The sequence below is a fragment of the Arachis ipaensis genome, chromosome B2, assembly GCF_059453495.1.
Source record: "Arachis ipaensis isolate K30076 ecotype BB chromosome B2, ASM5945349v1, whole genome shotgun sequence".
NCBI classification, from domain to species: domain Eukaryota; kingdom Viridiplantae; phylum Streptophyta; class Magnoliopsida; order Fabales; family Fabaceae; genus Arachis; species Arachis ipaensis.
Window position 1 is genome coordinate 16,542,814 of NC_142437.1, and position 27,348 is coordinate 16,570,161.

The 27,348-nt window shown below is 36.4% G+C and overlaps 1 pseudogene; it reads right to left on the reverse strand.

Annotated features, from left to right (window-relative positions):
* Nucleotides 1–3,490: 3,490 nt before the first annotated feature.
* Nucleotides 3,491–4,432, reverse strand: LOC148573136 (uncharacterized; annotated as a pseudogene).
* Nucleotides 4,433–27,348: the final 22,916 nt, after the last annotated feature.

A 27,348-nucleotide genomic window follows, 5' to 3' on the forward strand; every position in this document is an offset into this window, starting at 1 on the left:
GTTAGGGCTTACCAACAGACACAGGCTTCAAAGGCGATTTTCGGCGCCAGCAACGGCGGCGAGGAGCTCCAGCAACGCAGCAGCCGCACGGGCAGAACGACGGCGAGCCCAGCAACGCGGCGATGACGGCAGCTCCGCGACGGTTTCCCTCACCCGCGTTCTCTGTTCACGACTCCAACGACGGCGTCTGGCAGTGGAGAGGACGAACGGCGGCGGCGCTAGCAGCAGGATGCGGTGGCGACCTCCCTCCCGCTGTGGCTCCCTCTCTCTCTCTCTCTCTCTCTCTCTCTCCCTCTCTCTCTCCTCGATCTCTCTCTCCTCTGGTGTGCGACAGCGGCTTGGCGAGTTCGACGGTGACGCGGCAGAGTGCAGTGGCGGCGAAGCAGCAGCAAGGCGGCGACGGCTCCTCCCCCACTCTCCTCTTCTTCTTCCTGTCCGCTTCTCTTTCTCTCTTCTTCCCCCGCTTTCCCTTCCTTTCTTGTTTTCCCGTTTCCTTACTTTCCCTTTCTGAAATGTGTGTGTGCGTTTAGATTAGGTTAGGTTTAGATTTTTTTATTAAAATTTTAGGGATAGGTTAGATATTTTTATTAAAATTTTATAAAATAAATAAAAAGATGGGGTAATAATTAAAAATTAAATTAAATATAAAATATCCATCTTTAAAATACTTTTCAATTACAAATTTGTAAATTAGTTTCAATTAAATGCTAATTAAATAAAAATTAGAGATAGATAAATTAATTCTTCTTCATTTATAAAATAAGATTAAAATATAAATATTTAAAATTAAGACATATAAAATATTCACTATTTTTCAATTACAAAAACTCTAAATAAAAAATAAGAGTTTACTCAACTTTTATATAAAAATCTCCAAAATACATTCTTAAATAAATATAATGCATCATAAATAATTAATTAATAACTTTTAAAAATTTAAGAGTCTTACGTTCATCGGTGGCAACTTCTCACCCATTCCCTCCAAATCCTTCATCGGCGGCGCCTCTCCGTCACACCCCTTTTCTAATCTCTCCGTCACACCCCTTGCACCACTGTTGCCCGAATCCCCTTATCTTTTTTCCTTTTTCTTTCTTCATCCTTATTCAATCACCATATATGAATCCTTCTTTATTAAGGATACCCTTTCTTGCAATCAAACTTGTTTGTAATTCTAAATGCTTATTCCAAATTGCATTCTCCAATGCTTTAGAATATGAATTTGATATAATTAATATTCAGTTTTAATCTTCAAATGATATTTTCTTGATAAACATCAAGAGCTTGGTTATAGAAAAATCCAGGGTGATGAAGTTGAAGATATGTTTATTTTACTTTGTGAAGTGAAAAGGCAGATACCTGAAGTTACTGCAATGTCTTCTGGGGCCATTGCATCTGACTATCAGAGATTGCGGGTGGAAAGTGTTTGTTTAAGGTTAGGCCTTGTTTCGCTGGCATACTTATAGAAAGAAGATCAATCATTGCTCCTCCAAGAAATGGTAAATGGCAGCATAATTTATAGTCTAGTCATGCATGCATGCCATTATGCATTGTTTTTTTTTTATGTTCTTATCATTCAAATTTCATATAATACTAACTCAGTTCTGGTCCTGACCAGATTGCAAATGGAATTTTGTCTGTGACTATAAAGGTATAATTTGTTTAACTTTCCTTTTAATGTCTCTTGCTCTTTATGGTTTTTCTTCTTCATTATAAATGGGAGAGAATTCCTATGTTCTAATCATATAGTTGTTCTTATTCTAATTTGTCAATAATTGACAACATTCAAAGATGTCCTCCCTATGAATGAAACTATGCATGGTTTTTTAATAGTTTTGTCTAGTTCATTCTTTCTTGTATTACCTTTTGCAGGTTATATGGAACATTAACTCTTGATCACCCCGCCTTCATTGTAAGTTCATACTGTCTCTCTTTTGGCTGTGTAATCTTTGGATTATTTGTCCTACATTCCTAGTGCTCTGGCTGGTCCACTATACATTATGAATTTGGAGCTATTCCTTACATATTTGTTACCGTTCATAAAGTTGGTCTTAATTAGCTTTCTTTCATATTGATGTCAATTTTGTGATCACACTGAACTTGAGAATTCAATCTTGTAATTGCTACTCATTTTGCTTCAATTTTAATCCCTATTTGTATTTATATTTTCTTCTTTCATCATAATATTCCTTTGAATCTCCAGAATGCTCGAATTGTGCTCGATAAATATCAAGTTGTGAGGCACTCATCAGATTCCATAGCTTTTGTTTGAATCTGTCATCCCTTGAAATTTCATTGTAGGGACAACTATCTACTTCCAAGTCAAAACCAATTGCAGTAGACTATGTTGCAGGTAATTGATTTATTTATTCAATTTTCTAAGCTTATTTCAAAGAATGTAATTAAATAATTCAAAAAATAGTCTCACTTGTAGGTACATTTGGATACTTATCCCCTGAGTGTTTCCAACGCCTGACCGTTACAGATAAATGTAACGTTTACTCCTTTGGTATGGATCCAACCCTCGGGAAAGATTGCACCAAAGTGCTGGGAAGTGTTCATGGATGTTACACAAAAATGCTTGAAGCATGAACCTGATGGCCTTATTTTCAACTCCCAAATTATTTTTGGGATAAATTAGAAGACAACTACAGATGGTGTATGTTCTTATTTTTATTACACTGAGAAAAGCTCAGTATTTGATTAATGGCCTGAGTCAATACATTAGTATGGTTACTTATTATAGTTGATGTATCAATACACTTTGTTTATGTTTTGAATTATATTAATTTGCTTGTTTATAGTACTTTTCTTTTAGTTTGATAATACGATGAATTTGTTTATTTTTTGAAATATTATAAATATTTGAATACAAATTAGATAAAAATTTGTATTTATTAAATTTATATTTATTTTGTATGAAAACAGGTTTATTTTGCAATGAAAAAATCTAAAAAAAATTCTATTTTATCTTATTGACGGATTTACAGACAAATTTTCTGTCTGTATTCAGAGTTTGGAATGGTTTTCTAAGGCTCTAATTACTGACGGAAAATCTGTCGGAAAATCTGTTGCTAATTACTGACGAAAAATCTATCTCTAATTACCGACGAAAAATCCGTTGGAAAGTTTGACGTTCCAAGAGAAATAGAGGGGAGAATTTACTGAGGAAAAATCTGTCGGTAACTGATAAAAATCTATCGGTAAATTACTGACGGAAAAAAATTCGTCGGTAAATAATTTCCGACAAGACTTTTACAGAGGGACAAAATCCGTCGGTAACCAAAAATTCATCTGTAATAAAGACCAAATCTATCTATAAATCTATTTGTATTAAGCAATTTTCTAGTTGTGATTGAAGAAAATAAGGAAGAATGAGGAGATTATAAGATGAGAGATCCATTGACTTGACACCTTAAGGTTTTGAGTTGGATGTGGTGTCTTCTCATTTTATGTTCTCTCACTTGGTTCCTCCTCGAAGTCTCTCTGGTGGTTAAGAGGAGCTATAGAGTAGCCACCTGTGATGTTGATGATGAGTCCAATAAGGCAGCGGCAGTAGTGGTGGCAGTGTTGCATTGGTGATAGGGATGGAGAGAGGGTTGTATTCCAATATGGTAACAAGAACAACTATCATAATGATCATGTTCTCAGGTGCAACATTCAAAAGAGTGTTTGTAGTATAACCATTTTGGATGGCATTGATGTCGGTCATCAGCTTCAGAAAGCGCTCATGCAGCTATGCCGGGGTCTTTCCGGGGAGTCGTGCAGCCACGACCTCCCAGCAGTTGTGTATAGCATCCTGAAAACAATTGGCGATAACCCACTCAAAGGCTTTGTTCTCCTCCCAAGGCCAGACCTGAGGTTGAGGTTGAGGTTGAAGTGGTTAATGACTATCGATGTTGGCAATCAGCTCTAACATATGAGTTGGTTTATAACCACACATGTCAGTAAAAAACTGATCTGTCATGTTGCTTACATCTGTCTACGACTTGGGTTGATGCTGAGGCTGAAGTCGAGGCTGATAACGAGACTGAGGCCGAGGCCAGGACCAAGGCTAAGGCAGAGAGTCTAGCTGAGGTGGTTGATTAACACCGACGTCAATAGCACACTGCTCTTCCATGTTCGTTATATGCAGTTGGAGATGAGGTTGAGGCTGAAGCTGAGACTAAAGTGGTTGATAACCACTTATGCCAGCGAAATAACACTGTTGAGTTATCTTGATAGCTTCCGACTCCCCGTGGTTCTTCATAACTTCCGACAAACACTCATCATCAAGAACTATGTGGAACTGTTTGTTGCCATCACAAGAATAGGGTGGTTGATTATCGTCCAAGACAAGCAAATCTTTCATATCCTTCGTATCCATCATTAAAAGAGCATCTAATTCCTCTTGAGTCATTCCTGCATCTTCTTCTATGATATCTTTCATATTCATCTTTAAAAGAGCATATACTTCCTCTTCAGTCCTTCCTGCATTATTATTTAAGTCTTCTACACTCGCTCTTTTTCTTTTTCTTCTCCTTCTTAGTTTCTTGGTTTCTTTCGATTTCTTGTTAGTTTCTTAGTTGCTTGGTTTAATTCTTAAATACTGCATTTATAGAAGCTTCATTTTGTAAGTTAGAGCGGTTTAGATTACATTAGAGTACAGGTAAAATCTGGAAAGATTTCATTTCATTTTAAGAATTTTTATCTCCGTATTTATATAAGCTTCACTTTGTAAGTTAAAGTGGTTTAGATTACATTAGATTATGAATAAAATTCAGAAATTCATTTCCATAATTTCATTTTAGGATCTTTTATTTTTTGTACAATGTAAATTTAAAAAGTTTTAACTAAATAAAAAAAACTATTCTAATAGGATGTCAAAAATTGATTTATTTTTTTTAAAAGATATATTTCTAAATGTAAAATGAAAATTCAAAGTCTAATTTTTATTAGAAAAATCACATATTAACTAATTTTTTTAGTTTTAATAAGTAAAAAAGTGAGAAAATAAATAAATATTAAAATAATTTAATTTTTTATTCAAAAAAATCACTCATTCAGCTATTTTGAAAAGTGTAGTTAAAAAAAATAATATCTTTAGCAAAGGCTGCGCTTTTATTACTTTGGAGACGCTTTTGTGGGAAATGCCTATTCAAATGTTGCCTATTTTCAAAGACTACGCTTTTGGCATTCAAAATAGGATACGCTATTCAAGTGATGCGCTTGAGAACAAAAAATTATGCTTCCATCACTCATACTTATCAGAAGTCAAAAGAATAGACTACACTTATCTTTGCTACTGCATCACTTTAGAAACGTAGCAATATTGTATACATATAGCTACTCTATATAAGGCGTAACCTTTTGTCCCTCACTTTTTTTTTAATATATATATATATATATATATATATATACTATTTTAATAATATTTTTTTCAAAACCTAATATTTAATAGGATAAAGTGCTAAATTGGTTCCCTACATTTGGACAAAATCCTGTTTTGGTCTTTAAGGTTTAAAGTATCCTATTTGAATCTAAAAAAATTTCATTTAGCTACAATGTAGTCCCACCGTGAGGTCAAAGTTAAATAATTAACAGAATGTCCTACATAACAGCACTACAAGAACAAGGTCGATAATCTGGAGAACAAGTACAAGCTCCAGAGGCACAAAATTAATCATGGCTGCATCAATACATTTATTTATCATTCTCTTTAGTTCTATAAAAATATTTCATTTAAATTGTAAGAATAATAATAAATAAATGTATTGATGCATCCACGGTTGATTTTGTACCTCTGGAGCTTGTACTTATTCTCCAGATTATCGACCTTGTTCTTGTACTGCTGTCATGTAGAATATTTTGTTAATTATTTAATTTTGACCTTACGGTTAGACTACATTGAAGTTAAATAAAACTATTTTAGATTCAAATAGGATATTTTAAATCTTAAGGACCAAAGCAGGATTACGCCCAAACATAGAAGACCAGTTTAATACTTTACCCTATTTAATAATATGATTATATATATAATCTTTTCTTTTTAATTAAATTAATCAAATATTATAAAATAAAAATAAATATATAATAATACTATATAATATTCTTTAAATAATTAAAATTATAAAATAAATAAAATCAAAATCAAATGATATCACTATACCTCTACCTCCTAATAATAATCAACCTAAAATTGTTGAAGATGGTAAAAAAAAAACTAATACCCTACTTACTATATAATAAAGAATGGGGTTACAAACAAGCTCTACTTCTTCCTAACTTTACCCACCCTATCTTTTCTCTCCACAACTGTGTTTAGACTAAAATTTTACAAAGACAATTTAACAAAGGTTTTGCGAACAAATATGCCATCTAATCTGTTGAGGGACTGAGTCCATAGCTGAGACAAATCCTCCAATCCCGTAACAAAGTTAGGAGTCATGCGAATTGGTTTTGTTGCAATGGTTGCAGTGTCTTGACTTCCAGGCACAGATGTATTAGTCACTGGTGGTGTACTAAGATGAGGAACACCTCTAAGTGGTAAAAAGAAAACAATATCAGATTCAGAATGAGTCAGGTCATCAAGAAAATTGAGCTTCTTCTTATCTTGATAATTAGGGAAAGTCTTTGGTGTGGATTCAATATATTATCTATAGGTGTGGATCCTATGTGAAAGAGATCACAAAGAAACACGTGTGTGAGAGTTTAAGTGTGACAAAATGCCGTTACATCATATCTGCTGGCAGTCACAAAAAGCTTACAGAAATTATCTCTTAATTTATTTGTCATTAGGGTGTTAATGAAAAAATATTCTATTTTATTACCGTGTTTAACTTTTTTTTTTGTTTTCGGGATTCTAGAGCTGAGGACTTTATATTGTGGGTTAACAGACTTGAGTGGAATTTTTTTCCATATATGTTAACATATATTTGCCTAAAAAATCTATACCCAACTCAAATTGTCCTTAAAAAATGTTTGAACAAAAAAATCCTAAAAAAAATTTTATTTTCTGACAAAGAAAAAATTAATGTTGATAAAAAAAAAGATGAATAACGTCTCTCTCACAAAACCAAAATTAATGTTTTTCACTTATTATTGTTATCATTATAGAGATTAGTAATAATAATATAAAATATATAAATATTATTACTATTCTCAATTTATTATTACATAAAACTTACTACTTTAACAGTAAATATATTTTTATTATTATTGTTACATAGTATAAAATATTTTACTTTTTTTAAAAATATTTATCCTAAAAATTTAATATATTTCATGATTAACGTAATAAATAAAATATATTATTATAATATATATGTTTCATATATTTAACGTTAATCATAATACATATATTTAACATTAATAATAACAAACTATTATTTCTATTAAAGTAATAAAATTTGGAGTTAAATATTTTTGTAACACGTTAAAATATTAAAAAATATCAAAATCTCAATAGTACATATATTTCATATTATTCTCTTTTTTTTTCTTTGGAAACAATAGAATAATTATTCTTAATTTATACATTAAAATATATTAAAATCTCATTTAATCAAACGGATTAAATAGTGGGAGCATCATCTCCTCCTTCTTCTTTTATGTTTTTCGGTTATGCATAGGAGGTGGCAAATGGGTCTAAACTCGTCGAGCCAGTTTGTGTCACCTGCCAAAAAAAGCAGATCGGACTGAAAAATTTAGACCGCCACAAATCAAAAGTTCGTCTAATTCACACCGCTAAAATCGTCGGCTTTGACGGGTTTTGGCAGGGCGAGGCGGGTTTCCTCGCCGGATTCAGTATTTTTTTAGCCAGGAGTATTTTTTACAATTTTTTTAGTCCAAAACCCAACTTTTTCCAACATTAGTTCTAATTTAGTATTTTGGATTATGTTTATTTTGCTTTGAAGATAATATTTATTTTTCTTTGGACGATATTTATTTTGTTTTGGACCATGTTGGTTTTATTATTTTGTTTCAAAAAACTTGGTTTATAATTATGTTTATTACATATTTATAATTATAAAGACTTTAATATTTATGAATTTAGAAATTATAATTTTTTTGTCTTTAGAAATTAGAAATTTATTAAAATAGTTGTGAAATTATATATATTATTTAATACTTAATAGTAAAAAAAAAAAAAAGAAATTTGGCGGGCTTGGGCCGCCAACCCACCATTAGGCAGGACGGGGTGAGTAGGGCTGGCAATATATACCCTACCTGCGGGTACCCAACCTGGACCAACCCGTTCGGGTAGGGTTGTCTATCCGACCCGCTGCGTGTAGGATAGGGTGCGGTGCGAGTTTGCTTGTGGGTAGGGTAAGGTACGGGTTCAGGGTATACCCTACCCTACCCTACCCTACTCGCACCACTAATATATTATATAATATATATGTAAAAGTTATATATGTAGTGAAGAAAGTGAATATCGAACTCACAATTTTTTTCTTATAAAAATTTGAAATAACCACTAAGCTAGTTAATGATCATATTATTTGTAATTTTATGTTGAATTTCTTTAAGATTTTATTGTTTTTAATTTTTATTTGAACTTAGTTTTTTTTTTTTTTTTTATTAATATGTATGAAATTTTGAATGGTTGAATTTTATATTTGTTTAAAAACTTTTTATTTTTCTGCGGGTAGGGTCGGGTAGGGTAGAATTTAGAACTTTAAGATGTGGGTAGGGTTAAGGTTGAGAGATTCTCAACCCGCGGGTAGGGTAGGGTAGAATTTTAAGAAAGTTTTTAACCCGCGGGTAGGGTTAGGGTAGAGTCCAAACCCTACCCTACCTTACCCAATGCCAGCCCTAAGGGTGAGATTTTAGGACCGTCTCATTAGATAGGACAGGGCAGACCAATCCGCCAAAGGGCGAGCTTTTGGTGGGGCGGGACGGACTTCCCCGCTTGCCACCCCTAGTCATGCATCATTTCTTTTTCTTTCTTTTTTCTTTTTTGTCAAAGCTCAACAATGTCCCGCATATTCTTGCTTTCATAATCCATTTAAAAATGCAAAATCTAAATAATTTTCATATTATCAACATGATGATAAAAAAAAGATAATCTCATTGATGGTTTCAGTGGCTAAGAGAAGGGGGGTTGAATCTTAGCCCCCTTTTTTGCTTGCTAACACTTGCTGGACTTAGAGGAGACTTTTCTGTTTTTAGCTCGTCCCTAGCCACGAGACTTTTTCATTTGGTCTCGTCACTTGGCACGAGACATTTTTGGTTTTTGCTCCTGTGCAGTAGAAAACAGAAATGGAGTAGGAGAGAAGGAAGATTACACCCAGATATATCCTGGTTCAGTTGCTACGTGCAGTGCAGCCTACATCCAGTCTCCATCACAACAATGATGGAATTTCACTATAATCAACCTGATTACAAATTGTAAAGTGCTAACCCAACTTACAAGGGGATTCCCACAGAATCATGAAACACAACACAGATGTACAAAGGAACTCTAAGGACATCTATGGCTTTTTCTTTTAATTTTGCACTCTCTGCCTTTTTCCGCTCTATGGCTTTTTCATACAAACCTCACTGTTTGCCTTTTTCCATGAGACTCAAGACATGACAAAATTAAACAGAAAAATACAAAACATAATACATTGAAGGAGAAGAAAATCTGTAAGCTTAGGTAGCTCTGAGAATCCTGTGCCTTGCACTCTCACTGCTTACTTCTAACTCCTTGCTCCAAACAGTGGTTGTTCACTCTTTTCATAGAAGAGGGAAGCCTCCACACTTGAAGCCAAAAACCCAAGCCAACTCCTTCTTCCTTCAATAAACAGATCCGGTTCGGCCCACAGAGAGAGAAGAGATAACCATGCAATAACCAACATGCAATTACCTCTAGTCCTTCCTTAGTCATCACTCTTCATCAATCCGAGCTCTCCATCCTTGGCTTGCTCTCCAAGATGGATTTCTAGCCCTTGATGCTTCATGATGATGATGACTTCATCTGCTTCAATCTCTGCCTCTACCATCACTTCGCTACTCTAGCTACTTCCTGTGGTGGTTGAGCAGAATCAAAGACAAGCCATGCCTCCAAGAATCTAACCTTGCTGGCCGAATCTTCTTCTTCCTTTTTGAGCATGAAAAGCTCAAGATTACCTCACCAAATCTATCCATATTTGGTGACAATCTCAGCCACAGCTCATTTTTATTTTAGTATGTTTTCTTGCCATCATCATGATGGTCTTGTAGCTTGTTCTTCCTTCACTTTGGTAGCTCATTTTTGCTTCCATGGTTTCCTGGGCATTGACCGAAGAGAAGAAAGAGATGAAAGAGAGGAAAGAGAAATTGTGAACAATAATTAATGAAACAAAGATAGAGAATAAATTAAATCAATTTCCCTTTCTCTTTGGTGACAAGCGTGTAGCCTTAGTGCTTGTAGTCAAATCAATGACACTTTCTCTCTCACTTATGTTTTCAATGCTAGCAAATTAAATTTGGAATCCATTCAAAGAAGAGAAATGGGATCCGTTGAAAAGCATGAGGCAAATGTCAACATTTGCTTTCCTGATGGATTTGAAATCAAGCATTGGATCTTAAGCATATAACACAATTGGGCTTGGAGCAACCAAAATCATTCTGGCCCAAGTAATTTATTTTCCATTCAGCCACAAGAAACTAACTCATATTAATGCTGAATATTTTAATCATTGGGCTAGCAACATTTCTTTTTATTTCGGTCCAATTTAAAACTTGCAACAAAATTATTAATTAACATATGTTAAATGAAAATCAAATTAATAATTTTGTTAATCAAATATTTCAATAATGTTTGTTCATCATCAAAATTAAATTTGCATTTTCCAAACTCATCAATCTCCCCCTTGATGACAAACATTATTAAAATTGAAATAGAAAGAAATTTAAAGATTGAGTAAAGAATACTCCATTTGAATTTGAATTTCTCCCCCTTTCAAGTTGTCACTTAGCTCCCCTTTAATATATGCCATTTTTACCAAGGGAAGCACTAACCTGTAACATTTTAATCAAGCTTCAAGTGACAATGTTATTTAACATATTTATTTTGAAATGTTGAATGCTTGATTTATGAGCAGATTTGTATGATACACAAAACTCAATTGTTATCAATAAATTGATTATCTGCTCAATCACACCATAATCAAACAAAATCTGTTTTTGGCAGGAGACTTGCTGTTCGAAAATATTTTCCAATAAATCAGAGCAAACTTGGTGGGAAAAGTATTTTAATTAAACACAGCAATTTTCAACATTAAGAACTAAAGGAACTGCCAAAAATAAATCCAACATAAATTAATTTATCAAGGTAAATAAAATGTATTATAAGCACAGTAAACACATTTTACCAAGATAATTCAGAATATTTAATATAACATGCTTATTTATCAACAACCAGGCATTCATGTAATCTAATGTATTGCCAACCATACATCAAAACCAAATGCATTTCCAGCAGCAGTAAACTTGGTGAAACAAATGCAATATCAACATGCATCTTTTTAACAAGGGTGATCATGAATTTTCAACTGAAAATTTCATCTCCTGTTTCAGCTTCAATTTTGGAAGCTTCAATTTTGGAACCATTTTACCATTTTTTCTCCCCATTTTGTCATCAAGGGGAACCTGCAAAGAAAGATATTGACAGCACAACAAAATATCCATAATAAAGTAACAAAAGTGTATCAAAGTGTCATAGAGCAGTGAGTATCAAGTCATGCCTCTACAAAAAAAAAGATTGAGCCTAATGGAGCCAATATCAAATAAAATTAAAAAATAGTCATCAATCATCAGAGAGATTGAACTCTGAACCGGAATCATCTTCGTTATCCCCTGTCCCCATCTCATCCTCAAAGCTTTGAATCATGAAGCCAACCCTTTTGTGACATTTCTTCCAGGCCTTTTCATTTTCATATGCCAATTTCCGGGCAGCCTTGTGGGATTTAAACATCAACTTTGACATGTTGCAAAATTCATTGAGAACCTCCCTAATTGATGCAGTCACATTGGAGGATTCAGGGGGGCGACTCTCAAGATCGCTGAGTGACGGTTCGGAGGGAATGGAGCGCTTGCTTTTCTTACCCAAAACTCCTCCTCCTTTAATCGTCAAAACCTTGTTCTCAACAGTTTCATTAGATAAATCAACCTTAAAATACTCAAAGATACATGTGAGGAATATTCCATAAGGAAGATTAGCCTTTTTAGTACTCTTAACTGCTTCCCACATATGACGTATCATAATATAAGCAAATGAAATTGGAGAAGAAGTACTAAGAGCAAAGAGAATAATGGAGTCAGAAACTGTTACTCTATAGTGAGAACCACTTTGTGGAGTGAGGATGTGAGTGATGATACGATGCAATAGAGAATTTTCAGAACCGAGTGCTCTATGGGTTGGGATCAATCCATCTAATCCAGAAAGATTTGCACAGATGTGTTGCAAGACAGTTTGTTGTGCGACGCCAACTTGATCATCCCACTTATCAATCATGTAAACTTTTGGTCCTTCATCTTCATACCCAAGAGCAGCACCTATGGTTTGAGGGGTGAGGGTCATATAAACACGCTTGACGTAAGAATGGATCGAGCCATCAATCAAACGCATGTTTGCATAGAACTCCCGGACCAGCCCCGGGTAAACAAGTTTTTGAATCTGAACCAAGGGGGTCCATTTCAGAGCATCAAACAGAGAAGAAAAGTTGATTCCTTTGTTGGCCAGATTTTCAAGGTTCACCAAGTAAGAGGGGCAGAGATGACATTTCATCAAAACATCTTTGTGAAACTCATAGAAAGCACATGAGTAGAACCGAGAAGGATCAAAATGTGAGTGATTTTTGTGATGCTTGTTCTTGAATTCAAATGACTCCAAATTCGCAGGTTCCTTAGTATCATGTAACACAAAGCTTTTCTGCTTCTTTTGAGAGCTTCTTGCATGTGGGGTGGATCTTTTCGGTGGTGATTGAAGGGACGAGGTATGTGACTCGTCTTCATCCTCTTCAACACTAGGTTCCTTGGTCTTTCCAGTTTTGCCTCTCCCTGAAGTTTTCTGAGCAACTACCTTACGGCGCATGGTTTCGGTCTTTTTGGAAGGAGGGGAATGAGTAGAAGAGGAGGTAGAATGGAGATGGATATGCGTATGGGTTGGAGGTGATGAAAAAGGTGGGTTTTTTTGAATGGAGGTTCGGCTACTTCTCCTAAGTGCAGTTTTCTTTTTCATGATAGGATGAATGGAGGAGTTGAATATGAAAGGGTGAATGCCGAAAGAGAGTGAGGGTGGAAGGAAGTTAGTGGTGCAATAAATGTGGATTGGAGAGAGATGATGGGAAAGTTAATGACCATAATGGCGCGGTTATTAACCAAATGGGAGTTTCAAAAAATGATAAAAAGGGAGTTTCCTTGAATCAAGGGATTAGTTGGAAGGAAAAGATATGATTTGACAACATGCTTCTTCCAACAAGATATGAAAAGACAATCCAAGGAATTTTGTGATTTTATTTTTCAAAGAAAGAATAACTAACTAAACTGCCATAGTGGGGTCAGGAATTATTAGGTGGGGCCCATGAAAATTTAAATCTGCGTTGGCTCCCCCTTGATCATAGCTCCTCCATCAAGTCTGCATTTTTATCTCGTCCTAACCTACGAGACAAAACTGAACAGAGTTAAAAATTCACAGATTTTCAATGAAACTTAAATCAAACATTCCCAAACTTTTTCTCAAGGTGCAGAATCTGTCTTCACAGAGGGGTTTTGTAAAAATATCAGCAATTTGGTCTTCAGATTTTACAAATAGAATATCAATAGTTCCCTTTTGCACATGTTCTCTAATGAAATGATATTTAATTTCAATGTGCTTTGTTCTTGAGTGCAAAACAGGATTTTTTGAAATGTTTATAGCACTCATATTATCACAAAATAATGGTATACTATTGATTTTTAATTTGTAATCTTCTAATTGTGTTTTTAACCAAATTAATTGAGTGCAACATGCAGATGCGGAAATGTATTATGCTTCAGCTGTGGATAAAGCCACTGTGGCTTGCTTTTTGCTTGACCACATATTGAGTGAGCTTCCAAGGAAGTAACACATGCCGGATGTGCTTCGTCTATCCACTCTATCTCCCGCAAAATCTGCATCACAAAACCCTACTGCACAAAAGTCATCAGATTTAGGATACCATAATCCATAATCACAAGTTCCCTTAATGTATCTAATGATGCATTTAACAGCCGTGAGATGGGATTCTTTTGGGTGAGATTGGAACCTTGAACATACACCCACACTTTGGACAATGTCCGGTCTAGAGGAGGTAAGGTACATGAGTGAACCTATCATTCCCCTATACCTTGTTTCATCCACATCTTGACCATCATCATCATTTTCAAGTTTTGTGTTGGGATGCATCGGTGTACCCATTGATTTGGAATTTTCTAGGCCAAACTTTTTAATAAGTTCTTTTGCATACTTTCCTTGGTAAATAAAAGTACCACTAGGAGTTTGTTTAATTTGGAGGCCAAGAAAGAAAGTAAGCTCTCCCATTAAACTCATTTCAAACTCACTAGTCATGAGTTTTCCAAACTCTTCACACAAGGAAATGTTGGCCGATCCAAATACAATGTCATCAACATAAACTTGAACAAGGAGTATATCATCATTAGATGCTTTAATAAATAAAGTAATGTCGGTGGTACCCCTTTGAAATTGATTTTCCAACAAGAAGGCACTAAGCCTTTCATACCAAGCTCTTGGAGCTTGTCTAAGACCATAAAGAGCCTTAGTTAATTTGAAAACATGATTTGGAAACTCTTTTTGTTCAAAACCGGGGGGTTGTGCCACATACATTTCTCTATCAATAAAGCCATTAAGGAAAGCACACTTAACATCCATTTGAAACATTTTGAAACCTTTATGGGCGGCATAGGCAAGAAGCAATCTAATTGCTTCCATTCTAGCTACAGGAGCAAAAGACTCATCAAAATCTATACCCTCTTCTTGATCGTAACCTTGGGCCACTAATCTAGCCTTGTTACGAACAACTTGTCCATCCTCACCAAGCTTATTTTTAAATACCCACTTAGTACCGGTAACTTTCTTACCATCCGGATGAGGTACTAATGTCCAAACCTCATTCTTGTCAAATTGAGCAAGCTCCTCTTGTATTGCTTTAACCCATGATGGGTCCTCAAGAGCTTGTTTGACATTATTGGGCTCTATTTGTGACAAGAGAGCAAGATTGCTAGGTTCGGTTTGCCTTTTGGTGGATGATCTTGTTGTTACTCCTTGAGAGGGATTACCAATGATGAAGTCATGAGGATAACCCCTCATGGACTTTCATTCTCTAGGCTTTCGGACAGGTGTAGAGCTTTGATGAACTTCTGGTGGTCTCACTGTTTCAGTTTCTCGTGCCTGCTCAGGAGACAAAATGGAAATGTCTCCTCTAATCTGACGAGACAAAATTGGACTGGCAGATTCTTCATTCTGAACAGATTTGGGATTTTCTTTGCTTGTTCCAGCTTCTTCACCATCTGAATCATTATCTATCACAGTACAACTTTCCCAACAGCCACTATTTTTCCTTTTGCATTATCACCAAAAGTGAGTCATCAAGCTTTATGAAGAAGGTTGTCTTTCCGGTCATATGCCTAGAGCATCCGCTGTCCATATACCACATATTCTCCTTTCTTTTGGATGCTAGGCATACCTACAAAACAAGCTTAAGTGACCTTAGGTATCCAAATCTTTTTAGATCCTTTTACGTTAAACCATCTTCTATGTCTTAAACCATTGTAATCAAAAACAATTTTACAAACTTTATCACCAATCATTCTTTCACCAAAGAAACATTGAATAGGAAAGTGTCCATTTCGATTGCATAGCCTACAAAATCTTGGAGTTGCTGTTTTGTTAAAGTAGGTTGGGTCTTGATACCTTGTATCATTTGAAGATGAAGCAATATTTTCAAAATGAGATTTTTCAGATTTATAAAACCCCAACCCAGCTTTATCATAAAGAGGTTTTTGACTAGCCAAGATTTGATTAAGATTTTCAGAACTTTGTGTGAACTTGGCTAAGTCTTCCCTAAGTCTTTTAACCTCTTTAAGCAACTCTTCATTCCTTTTAAAACAGTCTACATATGCAAGGACAGAATGGTCACTTTCACAGCTTCTAACTTGGGCTCTTAATTGCTTATTCTCTTCAACAAGGTTACAAGCAGTTTCGGCCTCTCTCACTTTTTCTTTTAGAAAACTGTTTTCAGCCTTAAGAATGGTGATTTGTTGTTCAAGTTCTTGATTTTCCAGCAGAAAGCATCTTATTTTTTCAGAAAGGTGGTCTATCATAAGATGAAGATCTTCAGTGTTAGAGTTATGAAAGACTACCTGATTTACATGATCTGCCATGAAACACGGTTGTGACTTGGTCTCCGATTCTTCATCATCATCATCTGAATCATTTTCCAAATCTTCCCATGAGGCCATCAGTCCCTTCTTCTTTCCCTTTTTCGGCTTCTCTTCCTTCTTTAACTTGGGACAATCAAATCTGAAATGCCTCATTTCCTTGCAATTGTAACAGGTTACTTTGCTAAGGTCTTTCTTCATCTTCCTTGAGCTGCTGCCTTTGCTTTTGAGCTTCACCATTTTCCTGAATTTTTTTGCAAACAACACAAACTCATTTTCAGAAGAGTTATCACTGGATTCATCATCCAGAGGGTTAGTCATAGAAGAAAAAGCAATTCCTTTCTTTTTTGAATCTTTTTTCAAATAGGTGTTTTCAAAAGCAGAAGATTTCCTTTCAAATCATCAACTGTCATGGAATCTAAGCTACTGCTCTCAGAAATAATTAAAGCTTTTGTTTTCCACTCTTTTGTGAGACATCTCAACACTCTTCTCACTAGCACAGATTCAGAATGTGTAATTTCCAGAGCATCTAAGCCAACAATGATGGTATTGAACCGTTCGAACAGTTCATCAATGGACTCTCCTTCCTTCATTGCAAACATTTCATATTCTTTGTTCAACATGTCTGTCCGAGTCTTTTTTACAATGGTGGTTCCTTCATGAGTGATTTATAGCTTGTCCCAGATTTCCTTTGCTGTTGTGCATCGTGATACCCGTCGGTACTCCTCAAAGCTGATAGCACAGTTGAGCAGATTAACTGCCTTGGCATTTAATTCTACCTTCTTCCTATCTTCCTTAGTCCATCTTGCTTCTGGTTTGAGAGAGACTACTCCTTCAGCACTTGTGGTAGTTGGAAATTGAGGGCCTTCCAAGATGATCTTCCAAATTCTGTAGTCAACTGCTTGCACAAAGATCTTCATTCTCTCTTTCCAATAGGTATAGTTTTTCCCATTGAAAAGAGGCGGTCTGTTGCTTGACTGTCCTTCTGAAAGATTGTAGGACACCACATTTGAGCCACTGTTTTCTGCCATGAGGATCTTTACTCCAAGCTGCAAAGCTTGATCTCTTTGAGACCAAGCTCTGATACCAATTGATGGTTTCAGTGGCTAAGAGAATGGGGTTGAATCTTAGCCCCCTTTTTTGCTTGCTAACACTTGCTGGACTTAGAGGGGACTTTTCTGTTTTTAGCTTGTCCCTAGCCACGAGACTTTTTCATTTTGTCTCGTCACTTGGCACGAGATATTTTTGGTTTTTGCTCCTGTGCAGTAGAAAACAGAAATGGAGTAGGAGAGAAGGAAGATTACACCCAGATATATCCTGGTTCAGCTGCTAAGTGCAGTGCAGCCTACATCCAGTCTCCATCACAACAATGATGGAATTTCACTATAATCAACCTGATTACAAACTGTAAAGTGCTAACCCAACTTACAAGGGGATTCCCACAGAATCATGAAACACAACACAGATGTACAAAGGAACTCTAAGGACATCTATGGCTTTTTCTTTTAATTTTGCACTCTCTGCCTTTTTCCGCTCTATGACTTTTCATACAAACCTCACTGTTTACCTTTTTCCATGAGACTTAAGACATGACAAAATTAAACAAAAAAATACAAAACATAATACATTGAAGGAGAAGAAAATCTGTAAGCTTAGGTAGCTCTGAGAATCCTGTGCCTTGCACTCTCACTGCTTACTTCTAACTCCTTGCTCCAAACAGTGGTTGTTCACTCTTTTTATAGAAGAGGGAAGCCTCCACACTTGAAGCCAAAAACCCAAGCCAACTCCTTCTTCCTTCAATAAACAGATCCGGTTCGGCCACACAGAGAGAGAAGAGATATCCATGCAATAACCAACATGCAATTACCTCTAGTCCTTCCTTGGTCATCACTCTTCATCAATCCGAGCTCTCCATCCTTGGCTTGCTCTCCAAGATGGATTTCTGGCCCTTGATGCTTCATGATGATGATGACTTCATATGCTTCAATCTCTTCCTCTACCATCACTTCGCCACTCTAGCTACTTTCTGTGGTGCTTGAGCAGAATCAAAGACAAGCCATGCCTCCAAGAATCTCACCTTGCTGGCCGAATCTTCTTCTTCCTTTTTGAGCATGAAGAGCTCAAGATTACCTCACCAAATCTATCCATATTTGGTGACAATCTCAGCCACAGCTCATTTTTATTTTAGTATGTTTTCTTGCCATCATCATGATGGTCTTGTAGCTTGTTCTTCCTTCACTTTGGTAGCTCATTTTTGCTTCCATGGTTTCCTGGGCATTGACCGAAGAGAAGAAAGAGATGAGAGAGAGGAAAGAGAAATTGTGAACAATAATTAATGAAACAAAGATAGAGAATAAATTAAATCAATTTCCCTTTCTCTTTGCTGACAAGCGTGTAGCCTTAGTGCTTGTAGTCAAATCAATGACACTTTCTCTCTCACTTATGTTTCCAATACTAGCAAATTAAATTTGGAATCCATTCAAAGAAGAGAAATGGGATCCGTTGGAAAGCATGAGGCAAATGTCAACATTTGCTTTCCTGATGGATTTGAAATCAAGCATTGGATCTTAAGCATATAACACAATTGGGCTTGGAGCAACCAAAATCATTCTGGCCCAAGTAATTTATTTTCCATTCAGCCACAAGAAACTAACTCATATTAATGCTGAATATTTTAATCATTGGGCTAGCAACATTTCTTTTTATTTCGGCCCAATTTAAAACTTGCAACAAAATTATTAATTAACATATGTTAAATGAGAATCAAATTAATAATTTTGTTAATCAAATATTTCAATAATGTTTGTTCATCATCAAAATTAAATTTGAGTTTTCCAAACTCATCACTCATATTATACAAAATAAAAGCCCATTCAGTCTAAGCAAACCCGAAAAAGTTCAGCCCAATTCCAAAAACTATAATCACTCACATTAATACAATTGTTTTTCTAAATTAAACGTGCAACCAGTTATGACCAAGGTTCTGAAAATCGAAGCGGTCACTAAACCGTTCTAACTACTGGTTCACTAATTCATAGGTTTAACCGGTTCGACCGTGATTGAATCGAAAAAACTGTTTTATAAAAAAATAATAAATAAAATATAAATAAACACACAAAAATATAATTATAGACTACTATAATCTTTAAAATGTTATCTAAATTAAAAGTATTACATCAACCACATTATTATAATCTCATCCAAATACAAACATAAAAGTCAAATAATAAAAAAAAATAAATAATCAATCACAAGCCATTCAGTTATTCACCATCTTCATATTACATGTCAAATTGCTGCATAGAGAATACTAACATTTTGATGTATTTAATTTGATCACTGCCAGACTTCTGTTGCGTCATGAGTGTTGTTCATTCAGCAATAGAGAGTAGTAAAGGCAGGATTGGGTGAATTAGAAAGATGGTGTATTAAGGCCACTGATGAGGAGAACCAATCAACTATTTGAGACCATTCTTTCTATTCCATATTTATATCATAACCTGAATCCGTCATGCACAGTATGTTGACTTTGTAACAGCCCAGACCACCCGCTAGCACGATATTGTTCGCTTTGGCACACAAGGCCTCATGATTTTGCCTTTGACGATAGAGATGATACCCGAAGCCCCCCACACTCACTCGTCAAAACACGTCATGCTAGGGAGAGATATCCACACCCTTATAAGGCATGCTTCGTTCCCCTCCCCAACCGATGTAGGACCTTACAATCCACCCCCCTAAGGGAGCCCAGCGCCCTCGCTGGCACATCGATCCGGGCTCCGGCTCTGATACCATCTGTAACAGTCCAGACCACCCGCTAGCACGATATTATCCACTTTGGCACACAAGGCCTCACGGTTTTGCCTTTGACGATAGGGATGATAGCTGAAGCCCCCACACTCACTCGTCAAAATGCATCATGCTAGGGAGAGGTATCCACACCCTTATAAGGCATGCTTCGTTCCCCTCTCCAATCGATGTGGGAACGAAGCATGCCTTATAAGGGTGTGAATACCTCTCCCTAGCATGACGCGTTTTGATGAGTGAGTGTGGGGGGCTTCGGCTATCATCCCTATCGTCAAAGGCAAAACCGTGAGGCCTTGTGTGCCAAAGCGAACAATATCGTGCTAGTGGGTGGTCTGGGCTGTTACAGATGGTATCAGAGCTGGAACCCGGATCGATGTGCCAGCGAGGGTGCTAGGCTCCCTTAGGGGGTGGAGTGTAAGGTCCCACATCGATTGGAGAGGGGAACGAAGCATGCCTTATAAGGGTGTGGATACCTCTCCCTAACATGACGCATTTTGACGAGTGAGTGTGGGGGGCTTCGACTATCATTCCTATCATCAAAGGCAAAACCGTGAGGTCTTGTGTGCCAAAGCAGACAATATCGTGCTAGCGGGTGGTCTGGGCTATTACAGATGGTATCAAAGTCGGAACCCGGATCGATGTGCCAGCGAGGCCGCTGGGCTCCCTTAGGGGGGGTGGAGTGTAAGGTCCCACATCGGTTGGAGAGGGAAACGAAGCATGCCTTATAAGGGTGTGGATACCTCTCCCTAGCATGACGCGTTTTGACGAGTGAATGTGGGGGGCTTCGGCTATCATCCCTATCGTCAAAGGCAAAACCGTGAGGCCTTGTGTGCCAAAGCGGACAATATCGTGCTAGCGGGTGGTCTGGGCTGTTACAGACTTAGCCTGGGAGGAACTGAAACATATTGAGCAAGCTGTAGGATTCCTAGTAAAAGTCAGTTTTACAGAATCTTGAATTCATATTCAAACAAACAAACGAAAAGAAAGTCAATATTGCTCATCTTCCATTCAATTCTTAATCTCAGGTATTCATCAAAAACCTAAAAAAAAATTAATGAAGTAACAAAGGAGCTCTGCCCAGTGAGTGTCCTCTTTTCAATTTATAGCTACTTATAAATTGATATAACTCAATTCCATTCTCTTCCTAATAACAAGAACAATTAATTAAGATCAACGTCATGAACAATTTAGCAAATTAAGATCAACAACATGAATAATTGATCAAATCAACATTAATAACATGAACAATTTATCAAATCAAGAACAATAAACCATAACAAGAACAATTTATAAAATTAACAAATTATCAAAAGGTCAAGAACAACATAACAACTTAACAATCTAAAATTTAAAAGTTAAGAACAGCACTAAAATATTAATTCATCAAATTAACAAGTTAATAAGATCAATTAGAACTAAAAATCAAAATAACAAGAACAACTAAAGCTTTAAAATACAGCAAACCAACAAGAAATCAAGAACTGGAACAACATACTAATCATTAGAAATAACAATTAAATAAAATAAAAATTGAATAATTAATACAAGAAAGAACAAGTAAAGGAAAATAAATTACCTTAGGCTGGAGCATGTTCTGAAATTCGAACAAAACAGGGAGAGGGAGCTGGAGCTTTGAAATGTGACGGAGATGGTTGAACAGAAACAGAACGGTGGTTGAACGGTGGCTCTAACACACGAAGAGAGGTCGGAACAGAGGGCTAAGCAACTCAAACAAAAAGACAAGGGGTAGAGCGGGGGGAACAGAGCTTGAAGAGCGGTAGAACCTTGGCGAGACAACGGTGGAAGCTCGGCCAAAAAGGAGTCGGAACACACGTTGTGACAATGCTGTTGGTCTGTTGCATTGCAAACGACAGCGGTTGTTGGACGTTGAAGAACAGAAACGAAGAAGAATGGCGGCGGTGGCAAAACTTTCCAGTTCAAAAGTTGAAGAAGAAGAATATGGGAGTAAGGGAGGAGATTGAGATGAGAGGCGCAGGTAAGAGGAAGGAGAAGGAGTGATTGAGTGAGTACTTTGAGAGAGTGCGTAGCTTTGATTAGGGTTTCAACTTTCAATGAATGAAACGGCGCCGTTTAGGTGGAAAATAAAAAAATGGCTGGGTTCCGGTTCGGTTCGATCAAGCGGTTTCTAGCCGGTTCGATGGTTCAACTCCGATTTTCAAATTCAGCGGTTATGCTATCTATCCGATCCGTCTTTCTTGTCAGTTCACGGTTCGATCGGTTCGACTGGCCTATTCGAACCGATTTTCAGAACCTTGGTTATGACGAATCTACATCAACCTGCGGTCATAGGCTTTTAGGTTTGCAATTCCCCATGTGACTCAAAAAAAAGAAGCTATGCGTTGGTGCCTGGTACACACACCTCAACATCTATATGTATGGATATTTCTCCAATCCATACCAGAGAATTTCCCATTAATATAATCCACTTTTGTTAAGCTATGCTTAGCCAATTGGCTCATTATCCTCAAAACAATTATCCTATTGGAGCAGTCATCAGCATATATAACAAGAAATAATATCAAACAAGAAAAAATAACTCGATTAATTGAGAAGTCATAGAATGTAGAAAGATAAAGTCAAATTGCATCCAAATCCAACCTTTTTTAATCAAGGATCATTTCAAGATATGATTTAGTAATCCAAGGTCCATTGATATCAAGCTTCATTGCTTCTGTTCAGTCTGCAGAAAATTATTTTTTCCCCTCTTTTGAATAAGTAACTCAGCATATTATTAATCAAAAAATACATAATCAGAGTAGGCAGCAAGGATATACATAGAAATCTCTAGCCAAACAAGGTTTTTAATATAAAGTGGAAGAGAAGGTAAGAAAAGATACAGTAATGAAAATTAAAATAGCACAAGATCATAATTGACTATTGAAATACCAACAAATTAGTTAGTATCACAATTGACACTAGGCCCAATTTATAACACTAATTAAAGAGGAGGAGGATGAGAAATCCTTGTAAGAGCTTCCAACTATGAACAATGTAAATAACTTCCGATGCAAAACACAATTCAGGCATCTAAAGTGTGGAAACTATACTACAGATCACAAATGATTCAAAAGACACAACTATGACACTATTACTGTGTACATTCTATCTATTTCAATTACCAAAGAAGAGAGGCAACTTGCAAATAGTGGAACCAAAAGAAATAGCACTATGAGTATCAATAACCAGACTGAAAAATACTAGACTTTCCTCCAATACCCATGGCACTAGACTTCCCTTCAATACCCATGGCCTCCAGATCAATTGCCATACGAACAGTACTACTCCAAGGATGCTAAAAATGAAACCAAGTAAAATATAACACTAATAAGTAATGAAGAAGAACACACAATTCATGGAATTAATAATAAGAGTAAATAGCCATTTCTGACCATCAAAGATTTGGACGCTGACATTTCTAACCATAAAAGACAGAAATTAAAGTTATACCCATGAAAGATGAACTTTTTCAGACAAAATTATCCAAACTCTAAAAAATTAAATTAAATTCCAAATTTACCCTCTAATATAACCCAACTCTAATTACTAATTTTACTCCACACCACCACTCTCCCAATTTCAAATCCTACCACTACTCTCATCCTCAACTACCACCATTAATGCCGCTATCACCACTACCACCGCCATCACTCCATTCTTTTCTGCCACCATTGCCACCGCCACGAGCAGGAGGAAGAAGAATATAAACATGGCCGGCAGCAGCGAATAAGGGAAATTCACCACAATCCAAGAGAAGATCACCTTCGATAAAGAGACTAAGAAGAGCAAGTTCATCGCCATCGCTGGCCCCATCTCCAAGGAGAAATCTACCATGCCTTTCCTCTCAAGTTATTTTCTTCCACTTCTGTTTGTTCTCTTAAAATTTCTTCATGCCAATTTTATTTTACTTCGTTCATTGATTGTTAGGTTCGGGATCCGCGTGCTACCCATAATTGCTGGGCTTATAAGGTACAATAAAAACCATCAACCTTAGCCAATAGAACTCATCATCCGCAACCACCTCCGAATTCTCTCTATCAGCCACTACCAAAATAGGTTCCTCTTTATAATACTTGTTTACCTTCCACGGCAAAATCCTAGCATTCGCAAATGAAACCACAATTCCTCCTTTTCCTATAGTAGCCAATGGCTCCCACCGTAGCTAGATTCTGAGCGCCCTTTTTGTCAAACTTGTTATTGACCATGTAAAGGGCGGCGGTGGAGCGCTGAGAGACATTGAGGAGGTAGATCTCATAGAGAATCTTAGTGCCGCTAATATTGAAGGGGGGAGGATGTCGGTCAGTATTTGACTGTTGGAGTGACTCACGAACCTGAGCGGCAACGACAAGGCGATTCTGTGCAATGCCGGATATGCTGGTGAGCTCATCAATGGAGGGAGGGGTGAAGCATCATGGTGGACTGGTGGTAAGATTTGGAATTGGAAAAGTGGTGGTGTGGAGTAAAATTAGAAGACAGAGTTATGATATATTAGAGGGTAAATTTAGAATTTTATTTAATTTTTTAGAATTTGGATAATTTTGTCTGTAAAAATCTATCTTTCATGGATATAACTTTAATTTCCGTCTTTTATAGATAGAAATGCTAGTGTTCAAATCTTTCATGGTTAGAAATGGTTATTTACTCTTATAAATATTGTCTCCAAAATAAAATAAACATAATCCAAAATATTCAATTTTCATCTTCATTATCTTGTAAGTTGGGTTGGGGGAAGTTAGATTTTGGCAAAAAATTACAAAAATACCCCCTTGCCAAAAAAAACACTAAGCCCGGCGGAGAAACCCACTCCGCCAAAGCCCGCAATTTAAGCGGTGCAGGTTAGATGGACTTTTGTTATTTGGCAGTCTCAATTTTTTAGCCCAACCCGTCTTTTTTGGCGGGTTACGCAAACCGGACCGGCGGATTTAGACCCGTTTGCCACTCCTACCTACGACACATACACGGTATCATATTATCATGTTGTGTAATCATATTATTAATTATCCCATTTGTAACAATAATTTAGAATTTGTTTGAGTGTCATTATAAATTATTAAAAAAAATTTATCTTTTAATGTATTTGATAAAATTTTATTAATAAAAATAAAAATAAAAATATTAAAGAATACAAAATATTTTTTAAATTATAATTCACATCTTTTTTTTTTAAATATTTTTAATATAATAAATAAATAAATAATACTTTATATTATGAGTTTAATTTTGATGCGCTGACAGTGTAAAATATTTTATACAGTCGTGCAATCACAACCATTCTCTTAGATGACCATTCATACAGTCAATGTAAAAAGTAGTTATTTTTGCTAATGTGGCATTATATGATTGGATGCAAGTGTAAAATGATTTTACACTAAATGTCCTAGTTTTGATGGTCAAACTTACTTCAGCTGTAATTTATATTTGTTTATTATTATAATTATGTTTTGAATGAAAACTTGGTTTATAATTATGTTTATTAGATGTTTATAATTACAAAGACTTTAATGTTTATGAATATAAAAATTATAATTTTTTTATGCTTTTAGAAATTATAAATTTATTGAAATAATTGTAAAATTATATTTATTATTTAATAGTTAATAGTAAAAATAAAAATTTGGCTTAGTCCACCAACTACGGGACAGAATGGAATTTTAGGATCACCTCACTAGGCGGGGCGGGGCGGGTTTCCCCGCTTGCCACCCCTAGCCATAGGAATCGATTATGTTGTCCATTACATTATGAAAAAGCCTATGATCATTTTCAGATAGAAAAAAAAAAGAGATTAATCAAGGAGAAAGATCTATTTCATATTTTATAGGGTAAAAAACCCTAATAAGCCAAGGCAAGTTTCGCATTACGTAAATAAGCCAAAAGCAAAATCGTTTCAGCAATGAGCCAAGGCCTATTTTTATGTAATTCGAACCAGCTTGGTTCGAACTACATTCCTTAGTAAATCGAACCAACATAGTTCGAATTAGGAGGAGAAAACGTTGAACGTAATTCGAACCAATGCGGTTCGAACTCAAGCTCCATATAATTCGAACAAGGCTAGTTCGAATTATGCCTACGGTAGCAAACCATGTAATTCGAACCAACCTGGTTCGAATTACCCTTCTCATGGCTCCTTAATAATTCGAACCTACCTGGTTCGAATTACTACTGATTCGGCTATATAAGGAGTTCGAATCAGCCTCATTCGAACCATTCTTCCTTTCCCCTACCCCACCAAATCCCAGAGAAAACGACCCAGATTCTCTACGACGAAGACCTGAATGGAATACTCTGCTGATGGGGGACAATCCGGCACGGTTATATCGCTTGGACGGAGTTGCTCATATAGCCGGGGTCATCAACGACGAGGTTAGTACAGAAATAACTTTGTGGTAGCGGTATATGTGACTTAGTGGTTTTGCATGCGGTTTTAGTGGCGGTTTAGGTTAGCGGTAAATCGTAGTGGTATTGCTGGTGGTTTAGTTGAGAGGTTTTGCATGCGGGTTAGATGGTGGTTTAGTTGGTGGTTTATCTAGGTGGTTTATGTTAGTGGTTTATGTTGGTTTTTTATGTTGGTGGTTTATGTTAGTTGTTTTATGTTAGTGGTTTCTGTTAGTTGTTTTATGTTAGTGGTTTGTGTTAGTTGTTTTATGTTAGCTGTTTTATGTTAATGGTTTTAGTTAAGCTGTTTTATGTTAGTGGTTCTACTTAAGCTGTTTTATGTTAGTGGTTTAGTTGTGTGGTCTATGGGTTTGTTTTGCATGTGGTTCTCGTTCATGTATTTTTATGCGATTTTATTTAGTATGATGTTTTGTTGATGATTTATCGTGTTGGTTATGTTTGTCATTGGTTATGAAGCTGGTTCTAACAATGCGGTGCATTTCATGCGCAGCCTCAGCGATGCATCAGGAGCATGCGGCGGCAGCAGGGCATGCGACTCGATGACAGATACGTTCCGTACTTGTAGATGGCCGGACTATACCATCTTGCAAGGCTGAACGATAGATGGTTCCATTTAGACGAGGCCCTTGTCAGTGCATTTGTCGAGCTATGGCGTCCGGAGACGCACACATTTCATATGCCGTTCGGAGAGTGCACGATCACACTCCAGGACGTGGCATACCAGTTGGGTTTGCCAGTGGACGGGCGTTACGTGAGCGGCTGCCTATC